The following is a 19,589-nucleotide window of genomic DNA, read 5'->3' on the forward strand; positions in this document are numbered from 1 at the left end:
GGGCCACTCTTCATCGCGGTGCGCGGGCCTCTCACCATCGCGGCCTCTCTTGTTGTGGAGCAGAGGCTCCAGACGCTCAGGCTCAGCAGTTGTGGCTCACGGGCCCAGTCGCTCCGCGGCATGTGGGATCCTCCCAGACCAGGGCTCGAACCCGTGTCCCCTGCATTGGCAGGCAGACTCTCAACCACTGCGCCACCAGGGAAGCCCAAGAATTTTATTATTATATTTAGGCAAGCTTGGATCTGCCATCTATATTATTAGGCAAAATTCCTATGGTTCAGAATTGTATAATACCATGATCAAACCTCAATTTCAGGAGCTTACAATAACAAAAATCTATTTTTCTTGCCTATGGGTTTGTGAGTATGGTGCATTTCTTCACTAGGCTTGGCTGACCCAATTTAGACTCCAGGCTTCATATCAAGTTCATGTGTGTAACACGTGTCTTCAACATTCTGGGGCCAGAAACTACTTGTGAAATATTCTTCTCATGTTCTTCTCTCTCTAGCAAAATTGCAAGAGACCAAACCAACCTATCTGAGAACACTGAAACCTTTTGCTCATCTACCAGCTGATATTCCACTGTCCAAAGCAAGACACATGGCCTGACATCAATGCAGTGGGAAACAAACTCTGTTTCCTCTATTGGGAAGTACCACAAAGTAGGCGCATTGATTTATAATTCTATTACAAGAAAGGAGTGATGAGCTGGGAAACTTAATTGTATTTACAAATGGGAAATTTTTATGTCAAAGTTGCATTAACTACAGTTATTAAATAACTTTGTTTCCTTATTAAATAACTTTGTTTCCAAAAAAAGTATTTCAGAATTTGTTGTTAGAGTGTTGTAGTGTAAGGGAAGTACCCAGAAGTGAGGTTAGAAAAGTTAGAGTCAGATTGTGAAAGATCTTGAGTATCATGCCAAAAAACTGAGCCTTCGCCCCAAGGATAATGGGAAGCCACTGAAGCTACCTGTACTTTGTACTCAGAAATCCCAAAACACACCACCTCCTATATCCCTTAACAATACTGCCCCAGGAATACATCCCAACCAAGTTTGTTTCATCCTCCTTGCGCATACCTGGACCTGGTGGGGCTTTCAGTACACTGGGAAGATAGTAGTTACACACAGCCAATTTTGCTGGTTTATTTTAATTAGAATTAAAATAATAAAATTGAAGAAAATGCAATTATTTTGTTATTTGCATTTTAATTAGAATTTATTTGAATGATATTCAATGATTTATTTTAATTAGAAGTTGAGTGGTAGAACTGAGGGAAAATGATGTTTTGAATGGTGTCTGCCCTACTTCTACTGAGATCTTGCCTCAGAGAAGAGGATTTTTACTTTGTCTTTTTTTTTCCCTCCTTTTATCTGTTCCAACTTTGCCTGTCTTCATTCCCTTTCTCATCTCACTACTGCCTGTTATATAAACAGGCCGATGTACATGACTCAGAAGGTCTCCAGGGCCCAACTACCAAGCATCCCACTGTTCCTGTCTACCTGAATGCTACAGTGATACGCGTGATAGAAAATATAAAGAATTGTATACCAAGCACATATGGCATACTCTCTATGCCAGTAATACTCCCTCTGTCTTCTCCTGATACCCTGACAAATGTAGTCTCTTTGCTTCCCTAAAGTTGTGATAAGGACATGGGTGAAAATCAACTTGCTGAGTTTAACCCTCATAAAACAGAATGCATTTTGATTGGCAGAGCAAAACTGGGAAGGTCTGACAATGTAAGCGTCTATTCATTTTATACTTGAAAAGATTAGGAAAGCTTTGACCCTCTAACTACAGATATATTTCTTGAGTCCTTATTCAGTCATTCAACATACTAATTAAATGTCTACAATGTTCCAGGCATGGTAGTCCCAGGCTAAGACCTAAAAATTCTATTATAACCCCAAACAGACAGCTTTGTAGCCGTAGGACCAAATTAATTGGTATAGAAGGGGAGAAAAAGGACTTCGAGCCAAAGAGAGCAATGGTCTCTCAAATACTGGCCAAGTGAGCTTAAGGAGATCATTTTAGCTCTCTGATATTCTATTTTCTAGTGTATAAAATGGAGATAATGATATTTAGTCTACCTTCCTACCAGGGAAAACTGTATCAATTGTCATTTATGTGCGAGCACAGAACAAATGCCTTATATCAATATTATTTTGAATTTTGAACAACAGAATGCCTTAGAGAGATCACTAACTTAAGGACTTTGATGTAATATCCATCACTATTTCTGTGCAACAGAAGACCACAAAATCTCAGTAGAACAGAACATGGCCATTCATCTTTATTCTCATAGGACTAAGGTCAGCTAGATTAGCTCTACTTCAAGCTGCAGGTTGACCAGAATGATTCTGTTCCATGTATCTCTTATCGTACTGTGGCCAGTGGGCTACTAGGATGGCATGCTGTTTTCAGGGCAGTGGCAGAAGCATAATAAAGATAAGGTGAAAACATAAGATGCTTCTTAAGGCTTAGACTCAGAACTAGTGCACTGTCATTTACACCCACATTCCATTGGTCAAAGACAATCGTGTGGCCAAACCCAACATCAGTGAGATGGAGAAATATATGTCCACAGTGGCAGGGAAAAGGGAGTAAATATTTTCTGAATAATCTAAATCATTCCAATTTTTCTTTTCTCTAGTTAAGACTTTTCTGAGAACAAGCTTGAGTAGGATATATGCTTTCAACATTCCATTTTCCTGTTCAAGAACCACAATTTCTCTGCAGCATGTGTTTATTAACTAACCCAGCAGCCATTACTAACCCCTTTCTAGCTTGACATCTCCATTAGAGAGACTGAAAAGCCCAATACTTCCTTCCCCAGCTTCCTTTGCCCCCAAGGGTAGGCATGAGGCCCAGTTCTGTCCAATGAAACAAAACAAAGTCTGACACAGACTTTCGGAAAAGCCTTTGATCCCTTTAAAACGGGACAGGTATGAGACGACAGCTGGCTGGCATCACCATTTCCATTTTCCCAACATGAATGTAGAAGTGATGCCTGGACCTATAGCAGCCATCTTATGGCTATGACGTAGCAAGCATGAGAACAGAAAGCCAACGTGTTCAGGCCTGGTTCCCTGACAGCAGCAATGGGCATCTCATCATGTAAGCAAAGTAAACCTTTATTTGTGAAAGTCACTTTTGTATTACTTGCAAGTGAATTCATCCTACACAGGCTCCCAATTGTCTACTAGATAAAATCCAAACTTCTGCCTGGCTTTCTATAGCCTTACTAACTTGGTCCACACCTGCCTACCCACCCTTTGCATATGTGCTCCCTCAACTCAAGCCAGACTCTTCTCCTCATACATCTCACTTCACATTTGCCAATTACAATCCATCCTTCAACACCAATTTCATATTCAACTTCCTCCGTGAAGTTCAACTCACAGTGAACTCCTCCCTTTTCTGAAACCCACTGTGCACTGATTTTCTAGCAAGAATCCAGCTTAGCTTTTGTGTTCTCAATATTACTTAGGTGACTGTTTCTTAATACATAAGAAGAGTGGGGGACTTCCCTTGTGGCACAGTGGTTAAGACTCCGCACTCCCAATGCAGGGGACCCGGGTTCAATCCCTGGTCGGGGAGCTGGATCCCACATGCATGCCACAACTAAGGAGCCTGCCTGCCGCGGCTGGGGAGCCCACATGCTGCAACTAAAGGAGCCAGCAAGCCGCAACTAACACCCGGTGCAACCAAATAAATTAAATAAATATTAAAAAAAAAAGGAAGAGTGAGCATTTCTTATGGATGGATGCCCATGGTTTCAAATGGTACAGGTCCTACAGCATGGCACAATGTATATTTATTATTACATATAGGACATAGCTTCCAATTTACAAACAGACAGGTGTCCACGTAGGTTTTGGTTGGTCAGTTGTAAGTTAGAATCTATTTTCCATAAAATATCCAATCTACTTACCTAGATATGCAAAGAGCATCTCCTCATCTTTCCTTTGCCCTAGGCCAGCCCTAAGCAATATTCACCTGTTTGTCCATTCATCCACCAATTAAATAATTATCAGGTACCTACATCGTGTAGCAACTTATTTTGATGAGCTATCTTAACACATCTATCTCCCTCTCTACTGCTTTCTAGAACACCAGCTTTTTACTGCCATCCTAAACTGCAACTCTGACTTGCTCTCCGTCTTCAATGTTCCTACATTGCCAAAGTGATCTACATCTCCTACCCTACAGGGCCTTTTTTTCCATACAGTGATCTTGGTTACACATTAGGAGAAAAGCACTCTAACTGCTGATTCACACCAGCTATGAATCACTGAGAGCCCCTTATGGGTCCCCTGTGCTCCGGCCTCTCTTGTTCACATAAAATAATCTTTCAATTCTGAAGAATTTCACTCCAGATGCAAATCGAGAAAGTTCAGACAATGTGGAAGAAGTCATCAGAAAGCAGGTAAAATACCTCTTCTCTGAACCCAGGGGCAAGTCAAACATCTATTATCCCTCCACTTCTGAACCTAAGATATCCTTTTAAAAAGGGTTTTCTTGGACTTCCCTGGTGGCGCAGTGGTTAAGAATCTGCCTGCCAATGCAGGGGACACGAGTTCGTGTCCTGGTCCGGGAAGACTCCACATGCCTCGGAGCAACTAAGCCAGTGCGCCACAACTACTGAGCCTGCACTCTAGAGCCCACGAGCCACAACTACTGAGCCTGCGTGCCTAGAGCCCGTGCTCCGCAACAAAAGAAGCCAACGCAATGAGAAGCCCACACACTACAACGAAGAGTAGCCCCCGCTGGCCGCAACTAGAGGAAGCCCGTGCACAGCAACGAAAACCCAATGTAACCAAGAATAAATAAATAAATAAATTTTTTAAAGGGTTTGCTTTAGGTATGGTTGACATACAATAACCTGCCCATATTTAAAGTGTACAAAGATAACGTCTGATGTGTAAATACTCATAAAATCATCAAGACTATGCACATTTCCATCACCTCGAAAAATGTCCTGTTTCTTATGTAATTAACTGATCTGCTTTCAGCCACTAGAAATTAGTTTCCATTTCTTATGTTTTTACATAAATGGAATCAAATAGTATAGACAGATGGAGATAGATTTTTTTTGACTTCTTTCCTTCAGCAGTCATTTTAACATTCATTCACCATGTTCTTAAATGTATCAATAGCTCATTCCTGTATATTGCTGAGTACTATTATATGGACATTCCATATTTTTCTTATCCATTCACCTGTTGCTGGATGTTTGGGGTTTGACCACTTTTTACTAGCAGCAAAGAAAACTGCTATGGATATTCATGTACAAGGCTTTGTGTGGACATATACTTTCATTTTTCTTAAATGTCTGGGAGTAGAATGGCTGAGTTGTATGGGAACTTAAAATATCTTTGAAAACTAAAGACTGTCTCAATTTCTAATGTATTAGCATCAGAGGACCTGTTAACAGATTCAGAGGTGAGAGGCATTTAAACATCGTGTGTTTGTAACTAGGGAATTTCTTATGGCTGGGAAACAATTCTCCACGAGGATCTCGCATCCCGGCATGTCCTCTGAGCAAAGGCACTAACAACTTTTGTTCCACACTATCTTTTCAGGGATGTTTGTCTATCACAGATCCAGGACTCCAGTGAGGATAACATAGCACCTAGGATTCCAAATTGAGAGGAACACTCGCTCTCAGGGTTGCGCAAGTGTAGGGTCAGCACTTGAGCGAGTACCTCCTTAAATGTTGTGCCATAGGCACCTCACTTGCCTCACCCTAGCCCTGGAACTATTTAGCAGACAGCCTTAGAAGATAAGAGATAGCGACTACCTCCTTGCTCTCTAGGATAATAAAGGTATTATCTCCCTTTGGGGCAAAGGCTGGGCAAGTTTGCTTGCCAAACTTTCAAAAATTTTGCTTTGTTTGTTCAGGGCTCCTAACCTGGGATGCAAACCCACTGTGTGTGCAACATCTACCCGGGCCCACTTCTGTGTCACTTCTTTGGGACTTGGGGGAACTGGTACAAACATGAAGCTCATACTGACAACTGTACCATGAGTAATGAAGTCCTTTGTCTCTGGCCAAGGAGCCTGATGTTTCCTTTGGCATCCATGAAACTATGGCAGGCTCACTTCTTAGGTTGCAAGCAGGGAAAAATCTTAAACCCTTCAGTTTTTGACACCTATTCCCACAGAGTGACACCAAATCCATTATCTTGATCCTCAGCCGAGAGAGAACTTTTAGGGAGTACAAGCACCGGCTGAATGCTCTTGGGCAAGAAGCTTGACAGAATTTATCCTAACCCCTCTGTGCACTCCATTATTTCACTCCATTTATTCTTTCAGCAAGCATTTAGTAAACTCTAAATGTATTCCAAACACTGTTGAACAGTGATAGAAAATGAATATAACTTCTACCCTCCTGGATTCGCAACCTAGTGGAGATATCTGACAAGCAAACTAAAAATTATAATTTAAGGGGATTCTTGCTGTAACCAAGATGAATAGTCAGGGAAGGCTTCAGAGAAGATGAGGTTTGAGTTGAGGCTTGAAAGAACCATAGGCACTCACTGGATGGCAGTTGGGTGGAGAGAACAGGCAAAGTCATTCATGTATGAAAAGAGAGTGTTAAGTTCAGGAAATGATAGGATTACCGTGGCTAAAGAAGAGGCTGCATGTTGAGGGGGAGGCCAAAAAGGAGGAGGGGCCGTGGGAGAAAGAGTGGGGTGCTGGGAAAGAAACTGAACAGATATATGAGAAGGGTCTGAAATGCCAAACTAAGGAATTGGGGCTTTGATTAAAATGGATGCTCCCAAGTTGGCTTTCACTTATTTGTTTTGCTTTGAAGTGGGGAACTCAGGGGATTTATGTTTAACACATTGAATTATGACCATTTGCATCTACAAGAATTTCCCCTGCTAGGTTTGAGCTTTCTGTGGGACTGAGGGACCCTATATTGTTCACCTTTGCCCTCCAATTCCACTCCATGAACAGCGCTGCCACTCAAAAAAGTTACTTGAACTCATTAATACATCTTAGCAAATGAGTTACTCAGCAAAAACTAACTTCCCCTCTCAGATAATCCATATGTATTATATGTCTCAAAATATCCCCTGTAAATAACTAAGGCATATAATTTGTTCAAAAACATCTCAATTCTTCATTTATCACCCCAGGTTATATCTTACAATTTCTCTCTCATTTTCTGTGACTTTATTCATGAGACAGCATATTTTAATTACTTTGTGCAGGATACTAATACAGTACTTACCTCTACTCTGAAATGAATTTCATATTCTTTTCATTAAATATACTTCTTTCGAATTTATAAGGTGTCATGTATTACTCATTGACAAGTCTTGGCTCGTGTTACTGATTATATATAACTTTTTCCATGTATCGTAAGTGGTCATTTACATGGAAATAAAAATTATATTTAATTGAACTCATAGCTGGTGAATTATTTTCTCATTCCAAACATTTTCTGGCCACTTGTCTCTGTCAAATATTATAGATGAAAAATCTTTCATGAGGACACTTATAATAAGAAACTCATATACCAATATTTATTTTCTCTTAAAATATTTTCTTGAGTCTAAAAATTGATATGTTAATAGACTATGGAAAACTGTGGAGTCAAAATATTTCCCTTATTCACAAAAGAAGTGAGATTATATGTAGGTATATGGTCCAATGAAACATTACCAAACTCTAAATTCACTTAATTCTGCCCTTTTTCTTTCAGCTCAAAGTTCTTTGTTCAATGTACAATTATAGAGAACTTCTTCCTAGTCAAAATCATTTTAAATGCATTATAGTTTTAAGGAATTCTTTATTTGGTTATACATAGATACATAAATATATATTTTACATCTATGTATAACCAAATCACTTTGCTGTACACCGGAAACTAACACATTGTAATAAATCAACTACATTTCAATAAAAAAATTTTTTTAAGCTTCTTAGTTTGGTATAGTTCCACTTGTTTATTTTTGCTTTTGTTTCCCTTGCCAGAGGCCACATACCCCCCCAAAATATTACTAAGACCCACGTCAGAGAGCATACTGCCTATGTTTTCTTCTAGAAGCTTCATCCTTTCAAGTCTTACACTTAAGTCTTTAATCCATTTTGAGTTTATTTCTGTGTATCATATGAGAAAGTAGTCCAGTTTGATTCTTTTGCATGTAGCTGTCCAGTTTTCTCAACACCATTTATTGAAGAGGCTGTTTTTCCCCACTGTATATTCTTTCCTTTGTTATACATTCATTTCCCATATAAGTTGGTAATTAATGTTTATTTCTAAAGGGCAGTGTAGAGCTCAAATGACACAATGCAAGGAAAAGCAATTTGTAAATTCAATCTAGTTTTCACTTTACATTTTCTAAGCATATGTATTTTCACCTTGCCAAAATTATACTCATACATACCCTCTTTTAAACACACAAATGCAAAATCCTCTTGGCCCTCCAGCCTCAGTCACATCCATTAACTCCCCTTTCACTGAGCAACCATTACTATGAGTTCACTGTAAAGCATGTCTTTTGGGCATCTGACCACACTGATTGTACGGAGAGATCTACTTCTTTACCCTTTAACCACAGTTTGTTACTCCATTTTGTAAAGACAGTGCATTTTTTTTTCTCTCCACAGAGATTTATGGAGTTTCCTATTTTATTCGTATAAATGGGCCTGAGATTAACATCCTTCCTTGGTCCCTCCTTGTGCACCGGTTTGAATGTGTAGGGCATACACTTCGAGGTGGAACTTCTACGTCATTAGGGTACAAGTATTTTATACTTGTAATTCATGCTGGCAAAAACCTTTCCAAGGTAGCTCTACCAATTCACACTCTCACCAGCAGTGTACCTCAGAGGACCCTTTTCCTCATATCCTCAGTATTTTCACACTTAATAGTTTGGTCATTCTGATGAAGAAATGACAGTTGACTGGTTAATAGTGAAGATGAATTTTTTTACATATTGGATTAAACACCTGAATTTCTCTGAATTCCCTCTGTACAGTGTTTGCTCATGTTTCTATTACATTTTCTTCCTTTTATTGAGGTATAGTGGTTCTTAATGCATTTTGGATACTAATCCTTTGTTACATAGGTTAAAAAGTATCTTGTCCCCATCTGTTGCCTGTGAATTTTGTGTGTAATAGTGTCCTTCGACTTACAAAAGTTTATGTTGATGTAGTTGAATTTATGCTTCTTCCATGCTTTGTGCTTTTAGTAAATTGTACTATTAAAATTCTTCCACTCTCCGTGGTCATAAAGATGATTCTACAATTTCTTGTGAATATTCTAAAGGTTCTTTAACTTAAACATTTAATTCATCTGGATTTTTATGAACAATTTATGAATTTTTGAGGCAATCTATTTTTTCATATGAAAGTAATTTTCCCAGCGTGATCTATTGAATGACCCATCATTTCTCCTTTGATTTACCATGTCACCTCCCTCATAGAACAATTTTCCATTTCTTTCTAGATTCTATGATCTATTTGTCTCTTCCTGCACCAACAGTATGCTATGCTAATTACTACAGCTGCACAATACGTCCTAATGTTTGGTAAGTTCCTTTCACAAACATCTTTTCTGTTCATTTACTATCCTAGAAGGATTTCAGAATCTGTTTGGTTGAGTTCAATTAAAAAGCTCAGTGGGATTTTCGGTATTACAATGAATTCATAGATTAATCTGTGGAGAATTGACATCTTTAACAACAGTGAGTGTTCCAACTGAGTAATGTTGCTTGTACCTGCATTTATTTAGATTTGCTTGTACTTGCATTTATTTAGATTTTTATCTCCTTCAATAAAGTTTATTTTTCCTTAAAGATCTTCTATATATTTTATTGCATTTGTAGTTCTACCAGGTTTGTAGTTTTACCAGGTTTGTATTTCTGTTATACCGAAAAGGATCTTTTTTCTTTCATTGGTTACTGCTGGTATATGAGTACACTATTATTTTTTATACTGTTCTTATCTCAAGAAACTTACCTTAACTATTATTAGTTTTATAGTATGGGTTTATCCTCTTAGATTTTTTTTTATTAACAGTCTGCAAATACAGTGGGTCCCCGACTTATAATGGTTCAACTGTAGGTTAATGCAAGTGTTCTCAGCACGTTTGAGGTAGGCTAGGCTAAGTTATGATGTTCAGTAGGTTAGGTATATTCACTGCATTTTCGACTTAACGGTATTTTCACCCTAAGATAAACTTATCAAGATGTAACCCCACTGTAAACCAAGAAAGATCTGTAATCAAAGTTTGGGCTTCTCTTAAGTCCTTCTACTTCTTTTTGCCCTGTTTTATTAAATTGTAAGACCTCCAGTACAATATTAAGTAGGAAAAATGGAGACATTCTCATCATGTCCCAATCCCAGCCTCAATGGGAATACTTCTTAAATGTCAGCATCAATTATGATGTTTGCTCATTTTGTTTCTATTTACAAGATTTGTCACTAATGACTTTTCAAATTTTTATCCTTTTTTGCCATTGACTGGGATAAACATATACACCTGTTTTCTTTTAATTTGCTAATGTAGTGAACTCACTGATAGCTTCTATGTTGAAGATTCTAGCATTCCTGGTATAAATTCCCACTTGATTTTACAGCTTTGCTATTTATCCAATTTTTTATTGGAGTTTTTATATCAGTGTTGCTAAGTGATATTGGCCTATGGTTTCTGGTTGACCCATTGGCTTTAGTTACAGTCATATAAAGTGAGTTTTATGAATTTTCCTTTAAATATATTCTACAGCAAATCCTGAAGAAATGAGTTATCTGTTCTCTTAAATTATGGTAAAACTTCACTCTTAATTCTCTAGTCCTTGAGTTTTGAGGGAGATAAGTATTTTAAATCTGTTTTAATGACTTGTTACTGAAGCTTGCTACTTCTGAGTCAAGATTGTGTATGTGTGTACATGTATGTACATACAGTGTATATATGCTTATTTCTAGAAAATCCCTAATTGTCCAGGTTTAAGTTCATTGACCAATTTCTCTAAGTAATTTAGATTTCTGTTGTTGCTATGAGTTATGCCACGGTTTTTCATTCCAAATATTTTTTTTCCTAATTTTCTAGATCACTCTTGCCTGAGATTCGCCTGTATCATTTTTTCTGAAGATTTAGCTTTTGGTTGTATACATCTAAAATGATTTTTTTAATTCATATTGTTTTCTGTCTTTACTTCCTCACTTTGGCTTTACTGTTTTTCTTTTACCAGTTTTCTAGAGTTGTACCTTAAAACTTATTTGTTTTAAGAGAAGACCATGAACCGAGACTTCCTTGGTGGTCCAATGGTTAAGAATCCACCTTCCAAATGCAGGGGATGCTGGTTCCATCCCTGGTCAGGGAACTAAGATCCCACATGCCGCGAGGCAACTAAGCCTGCATGACACAACTGCTGAGCCCACGTGCTGCAACTAAGACCCGATGCAGCCAAAAATAAAATCTTTTTTAAAAAAAATTTTTAAAGGTTATTAAAAAAAAAATAAAGACCATGAACTTCCCTCTTAAAATTTCTTTGGCTGTATTCCGTAAGTTATGAAATACAGGGCTTTTACTACCCTTCTAAATACTTGAGTTTAGAGGAGTAATATTTATTGGAGTTAAAACCATCCTCACTTCTAATTGTTTTCAGATGTGTGAAGTTAAACTGCTATTTTATTTATTTTGAGCTGAAAAATGGCCTATTGGATATTAGTTTTAGGAATTTGTTCAGACTTAAGATTTTAGCCTTGTCTATGGTCTGTTTCTTAGAGCATCCTATGTAGACTCTGAAGAACGCATATTGTTAGGTACAAAATTCTGTCATATTTTGAGGCTCTGTTGTAAAGTCTACTTACGTTTGTGACTGCTGCATTTCATGAATTAGTCCTGTCATTTCTAAATGTCCCCCTTTGTGCCTTTTAATGTTTTTGTTCCTGTAATCGTATTTTCTGATTAATCTAAGTTTTCTTCGGGTTAATATTTTCCTGGTTTATCTTAACCCCAAGCTTACCCTTACTTTTACATCTTCTCTTGTAAACTGCATATCATTGGACTTTATATTCTAGTCTGAGACTCTTAGCTGAGGATCTCAGTCCACTTGCATTTTTGTGATTACTACATTTGAACTCAATTCTACCACCTTTTAATTTACTGTGCTTTCCCTTCATTTCTATTTTCCTGCCTTCACTTTAACTGACACCATTTTTTCTTCATGTTTTTCTCCCTCCTACTAGCTAATAGCCACAGTCTCTTTCTTTACTTTAAGCGGTGACAAAGTTTTAAAAGGTACATACTTGAATTTGTTTTTCTACTGAATATTAAGTTAAACATTACCTATCTCTGTACCACAAGGCAAGAAATCTGACCATACTTTTCCTCCAAATTCCACTGGAATACAAAGATTTACTGTTGTTTGTTGTCAATTATCCCTTTGTAGATAATGTCTTTCCCCCCTCTGGTAGCTTTTGTGCTATTCATCTGAGATGTTTTGAAGTTTTATTCCAGTGGGTGTAGATATTTTTTAAAGTCCTGCTCAAAACTCGGAAAGAATTGTAACCTTCAGTTATTTCTTCAACTATTAGTCCCTATACCAGTCCTGCTTTTGAAAAGCCTGTGATAGGTTAGAAGCTATTTTCCATCTCTTTATAACTATGCTGTATTTGGTCTATGATTACCTCCACACTGGTTACACAAGTCACACAAGACAGTTCCTCCAGTGGCCTCCTCTGGGTGACTCAGTTTGTGGCTTATATTTGGCCTAATTCCAGGTTTTTTGGCCCATACATAAAATTAGTTTCAGAATTGAAAAAACTTTTCAAATACTTGAGGATTTTCATGGTAAAAGAAGTCATGTTTTATTCAACTAGCAAAAACTAAGAAACAGTCTTAGATGCAGGCAGTGAAGAGAACAGTAAATTTTCATTTATCAGAAATTATAAAATCTCTCCACCTGTCTCTGTCAGTCATAGAAAAAAGTTCACCTATAAATGCTTCAAAATATAAAGGCAGTCATTATATGAATACAAATTATTTTTATGAAAAATGCATTTTGCTAATCCTCATCCATTCCTTTGGGGCCAATATCCTTCCAATCTGTCATTATGCATATCCTTATCTTAAAGGCAATTTCCTTGAACATGAGAATTAACACTTGCCAAATGTCAATGAAATCATGTCCTGAAAACACCCATCTCAGAAAACAGTTTTAAGTGCTTTATTGTGTGTGATGTGTTTGTCACACTTTAAGAGAGCAACGAGACAACACAATCACAGTCACTTGAATACAGCAAAAGCCTTGAAACCAAGTTGACTTGCTTTCTTGAGCAGAACAAAATGGAGTCTTAGAGGGATTAACTTTACAACATCAGAGTTCTAATGGTTAAAACAGCTCATGTTTTTCTTCAAATTTAGTTCTTTTAATAAAAAAAGAAGGTTCTAACCACAGTTGGATGAGGTAAACTCACTCTTGGCCATATTAAGATGGCTCAGTCTTGCAAAAGTTTATAGTTTGCAGTGTGCTTTCATATATATTAAAGCACGTAGTCTCCCCAAAAAGCCTGTATTGTTTTGCTGAGACTAAGTGAGGTTAAGTGACCTGTGCAGCCGCACAGCCAGTCAATGGCTGTACCAAGACTCCCATTTATGCCTCTCAGCCCTAGGTGTTTGTCACCTAAGTCCAGCTCCTTAAGTCACCTTGGTGAGAAAAAAAATCACTGTAGCAAACAAGACCTGTAAGATTCACTTCATGACCCCTTAGTTTACAGTTTACTACAAGATTTCACTACCACAAAAAAACTAGATTTTATTACCAGCATATCTAACCTGAATTTAAACAGACAAGCTTTGGACCAAGATTTAAGAGATATTCCACCCCAATGAGATAACTTCGTTGAGGTATCAGCAACAATCACAACTCAGTTCTAGAAGATTTCCATCCCTTCAATAAAATCTCTTGGCCATTTACATTTATTCCGTCCACTTCCCTCACCTCCATGCCTAAGCAACTACTAGTCTACTTTCTGTCTATAGATTTACCTTTTCTGGACATTTCATATAAATAGAATTATATAATATGTGGCCTCTTGTGTCTAGCTTCTTTCACTTAGAATAATGTTTGAGGTTTATCCATGTTTCAGCACGCATCAGTAGCTTGTTCCAGTTTATTGCTGAATAATATGCCATTGTGTCAATTTACCTCATTTAACTAATCACCAGTTGGTGAACACTTGCATTGCTTCCACTATTTCACAACCCATTTTTACTGCAGTTTGGTAGCATATGGTTCACGTTCTATGTCGTCTTCTCTGAAACTCCAACTTCCTAAACAGCTGAGTATGCCTGTAGGACGTCAGATCTGATGCCTCAGCTCCCTCTGCTATCTGTGACCCTCCTCACCCCCCAGTCCAATGGGTTATAACAAAGCCAGCTTTTAAGGACCATAAAGGCCATTATATGACTATCACCTTGGTTTTTCATAATCAACTATGAACAGGGTCATTTAAGGCATTTCTCTAACCTCTAAAGCTGTGGTTATGATCACGCAACTCAGTTTTACTAAAAGGCATTGAATTGTGCACTTAAAATGGGTAAATTTTACGGTATATAAATGACCTCGATGAATTTAAAAATGAAGGTTAGGGACAGCAAATGACAAACCTAGGGTACAGAAACCTAAATAAGGTTCAAGATGTCAACCTGAACAGACACCCCCCTCCAAGGCCCACAGACAACCCTGAATGAGACCGTTAGGACTTCATTAGTTGCAGGGTAATCTTGCTGGCATAAACCCAGTATCTGCTGAGCTCTGGACACTCACATGCCAAGCTTCAGCCTCTCCCACATTGACCAAATCCACACAACTGGAGTAAAAGGGCAACAGCATACAAGGTGAAGAGAACAAGCTTTGAACTCTATCAGAACTACTTTCAAGTTTTGCATTTGCTACTTTTTAAGCAAAATAAGTTACCCAAAGTTTAGGGCAGATTTAACTAGTGAAAATATAAGATAACCAGTTACGCTTGAATTTCAGATAAATAATTAGTATATATCTGTCACACGCAGTATTTGAGGCATACTTATACTGGAACACACTTGATACATTCTCACCGAAAATTTACTGAAGTTGTTTGTTGTTTATCTGAAATGTAAATATAACCAGGTGTCCTGTATTTTATCTAGCAACACTGTGAAATTTACATATCCCCTTAGTAATACGAGATTATTAATAAAGCAAATTAAAGGAATGTGAGATTAAATACATTAGCAAGTGACCTCTAAGAATTAGCTTGTCATATAATGGTGCTTCTGCTTGACTACCTCTTTAGATGTTCAATCATCCTCTGAGTGTGGAGGCTCATCCTGAACAACAGCTGGCTTTGATGGGATGTAAACAAATCATTCAAGTCTTGGTAACCTCATCTCCTAATAGATGAGGTCTTGTAACCCTACCACAAACCACCGGTATACAACAGCTAGTCATTCATGATAGACTAAGTCCTAGGCATTTCACAATAGGTAGTTCCTGTCAAGACAGAGGGTCTAGTCTGGTATGGGGGGGGGAAAGTACTTAGAAACATGGAACATGAATTAAAAAACAGGTAAACACAAGGATCACGGCATAGAGAAATGAAGGAAGCAGTCTTTAGATACTGAGTACAGTTCTAAAACCAGAACCCTCCCCCCTGGAGTCTTTGATGCCACCTCCCATTTATACTTCCACTGTTCTGTAATCACTTCCCTTCATGGTGACACCAGGCCAAGTCAAACCCACATATGCCAGGTTTTAGACACTATAACTGAACCATCGCTCCCAGGCTGTGGAGTAGCAACAATGCAAGGCTATATTCATTCACCTGCCCTGACAGTAACAGCTTCAGTCAAGGCATCAGATCATTTAATAAATTTTTTAACTTTCTGATTCTAAAAGCAACAAAAAGTGTAGTCAACATAGATGACAAGACAGAGGACCCCAATCCTATTACCCAATAACAACCTATGAGAAAAAGAAAAAAATGCTCCATGTTTTTATAAAGTTGGATCATGCTCTACTTTTCTATCTTCCTTTTTTGCAATAACATTTTCCCCAAATATTTTCAAAATATGATTCTTAATGAGTACCTAGTACTCCATAGAATACTAGAGTAACTGTTCTATTTGTTCGTTGCTCATTTCTTATTATCTATAATAAAATTAGTTATGTACTACTTTTATTGGCATTAACATAATTTTCCTTATGACAAGTTCGTGGAAAGGGAGTAGATAGGATAACTGCCAAATTTCTTTCTAGATAAGTTATATTAATTTATATTCCCATTAGTACTCAGGATACATAGGAGGCCTACTTTTCTACGTCCTACATCTCCCTGACATAAGACTTCTTCAAATTTTAAGGGAAAAATAGTTGATGGTTATTTTGAAACCGTAAGCTAATTGATTTCTCTTTACACCTGCCCTCAGAATAGTCTTGGTCTTCTTCACAGACTAGCTGAGAGGAGGAACCACAGGAGGGACCACTGTGACTTTAAAAGTATGAGGTAAAAAAAAAAAAAAAATTTAAAAGAATCAGAGCCTCTGTCCAAAGTGGCCCTGAATGATTTAAAAAAAAAAACAAAACAAAAAACAAAAGTATGAGGCAAATGTCTGCTCTCCATCATCTGGTGGCCTATAGAGCTCTGTGAACAAATAAAACTTATCTAACACTTATTATTGGACTTACTCTCTGGAGTCGAAAGTAGACATATAGTCAGGAGTCTGAGAGTAAGGCCAACTATGTGCTCCGATACTGGAGCTCCAAGAATCTATCACCAGATGGCCCAGTCACACTGGGCTCTGTCCATCGGAGGATGGGCTATGGTAAACAAGCAGCATGGAGCTCAGAGAGGTTAAAGCCTAAGAGGTTTAGTGAATGAAAGGAGTCAAAATCCATAGTTTGGTCGGAGAAGAAACTAGCTTGAGGTGGAGCATTTTGGGGGTTTTGTTTGAGGAGCAAAGCAGCAGGCGTATTTCAGTCTCCATCTAATTCACTGTATATGACCAGCCAGCTACAGACAGACGTAGATTTGTTTGAAGGGCAAGATAAAGAACTTTCTAGAATGACAAGGAACAGGTGATTTTAGTTAGTGAAGACTTGTTTAAAAAGTCCTTAGAACCAAAATAATTTTAAGACATGAATCGTAGGTCCTAACAATTAGAGGAGGACTTGGAACAGGATAAAGTAAACCTTCTGTAGAAAGTAGTATCGGGCTTCCCTGGTGGCACAGTGGTTGAGAGTCTGCCTGCCAATGCAGGGGACACGGGTTCGAGCCCTGGTCTGGGAGGAACCCACATGCCGCGGAGCAACTGGGCCCGTGAGCCACAACTACTGAGCCTGCGCGTCTGGAGCCTGTGCTCCACAAGAGAGGCCGCGATAGTGAGAGGCCCGCACACCGCGATGAAGAGTGGCCCCCGCTTGCCGCAACTGGAGAAAGCCCTCGCACAGAAACGAAGACCCAACACAGACAAAAATAAATAAATAAATTAATTAATTAAAAAAAAAAAAGAAAGTAGTATCAACTACTTAGATGATGTCTGAGCTTTTGGAATAAGCAGAATTCAATACCAAAACACAGGGATACAGTAGCTCAGAAGTCTAAGGAAGACAGTAAATGCTGCAAAACGCCTTATGGTTGATTCAGGATGCCTTTGGGAAGGGTATAGCTGTCACATGTAGTTACATAGTATTCTCTAGCAAGGCTGGCTCAAGGCGACGGAAGTCTTTCAAGATCAGACAGGCAATCCTGTAGCTCCCCCAGCACCCAGTTACGTGGCATCAAGACAGTCAGAACATACAGATCCTGGTGGCCCTAGCCAGCTAGTGATTCTGCCTGGCAGAGAAGAGTTTTAAGTACATACTTTTGTAAACTTAGAGTTCTGGCCTCTTCCGGTCTTAAGTATTCAGTCCTTTTTTTTTTTTAAAATGGGGATTTTATTTTCAAAACTTCTCTACACTTTGTAAATTGAGTTACACCCGCAAAAAAAGAAAAATAAAATACAGACCATAAGAACAGATTCTGATCATTAAAAACATTGAGTTGTAAAAAGTATTATCACTTGGCCACTGATTTAATAAATGTATAATATGACCCACTTATGCTGACATTTGTGGGTTTTGGTGTTAGAGTCCTTAAGGATAAGTAAGGAAGTGTTCAAATCTTTAGCTAGTAACTTGTGATGAGTTACTGGGCTTTAACATGTCTCTGCTGCGTATTCTGGAGATTTCCATATTATTTAACAGCCTTTACACACAAATGTGAAAATATTTAATCTTCTTCCCTTTTCAGGCTACAGGGCCCCAGAGCAGCACAGACAATGCAACAGGAGTAAAGAGAGCAACACTTGCTTTTTAATGTATCTTTCATCCAGTTGAAGTTTGTATTTTGCTTTCTCTTTACCCCTTACCTCCCTTTTAAGTGTTTTGGAAGAATGAGTCAACATTATCTCTGGAGAAAAGTAGCAGCCGCTAGAATTTAGACTCACAGCAATTCACTAGATTTACTCATTGTTGTTCAACCAGTGGTGTTCACTCTTCACTTTCGTGTGCTTAAATTAGTGTCATAGATTTGTATTAATACCATATGCCATCAGTATCCATGGGTTAAATGATTTCATTTTAATGCAACTGTTAGCAGAAAAAGTGGAGTGAGAGAGTACCCAATATAGAATATACATATCTAGATCCATTTCTGCACAAAGCTTGAAGCAGAACCCTGAGTTCTATTTTAATGTTCATTAAAATATCTGTTGTTGAATCACTATCTGTTGCTTAAAACATAAGTAAAGCCAAGCTGGGGACTTGGATCAAAAGCCTCTGAAACAATAGAAATCCATACTGATAAATGGTTATCAATAGCCAATAAACTCAGTTGTTCATTCCTTGGCTCAATTTGCCATAGTCTGGAAGTCAAAATAGGGCCTTTACAGGCCAAATTCAACCTAAAGAGGTATTTAAAACATTTGACAACTTTTGAAGATCCTTACGTCACACTAGGGCGTGGGGGAGGAATCTCCCAGTTTTGGCTTCTGAAAATCTGGCAGCTCCAGGCTACACTCTTACAGGCCACCAGTCTTCTGGGGCTCCTGACTGCTGTCCTCTCCAGACACAGCACACGCTCTCCCACTGACCAGAGTCCTCCCTCCTTCCCCACTTCCCTTGTTTATGTATCACTTGCTCACCACTGTAGGTATTTGAACTAGCTCCCCACTGTCCCAGGCAGACAGGGCCTCAGGCTTCCTGCTTCTTCCATACAAAGGGACCCTTAGCCCTTAACAGCCCCTGACCAAGACAGTGAGGCTAAACAATACCTTAAGCCTGAGATTTACAAACCACCAGCAAACAGATCACGCTGCACCCCATCTCCTACCTGTCTGGCTGAGACAAGAAGTCTAACTCCCAGGCTTAGGATTAGACCCAGAATGTATGGAGAAAAAAAGGGGCCAGAAAGGTGAGGAAACCAGTCCAAGGTCACACAGCTATTCAAAAAGCTGTGTTTGTCTAGGACCTGGGTTTTTTGCCTTGGGATTCTACTCAGGACCAAGAGGCAGTGAGGAATCTTCCCAAAGTATATTAGAAC

The 19,589-nt window shown here is 38.5% G+C and overlaps 1 pseudogene; it reads left to right on the forward strand.

The window, feature by feature from the left end:
• The window catches only part of LOC118888963, a 31,476-nt pseudogene extending 25,211 nt beyond the window's left edge, over positions 1–6,265 (forward strand).
• Positions 6,266–19,589: the final 13,324 nt, after the last annotated feature.

The sequence above is a fragment of the Balaenoptera musculus genome, chromosome X, assembly GCF_009873245.2.
Source record: "Balaenoptera musculus isolate JJ_BM4_2016_0621 chromosome X, mBalMus1.pri.v3, whole genome shotgun sequence".
Classification (NCBI taxonomy): domain Eukaryota; kingdom Metazoa; phylum Chordata; class Mammalia; order Artiodactyla; family Balaenopteridae; genus Balaenoptera; species Balaenoptera musculus.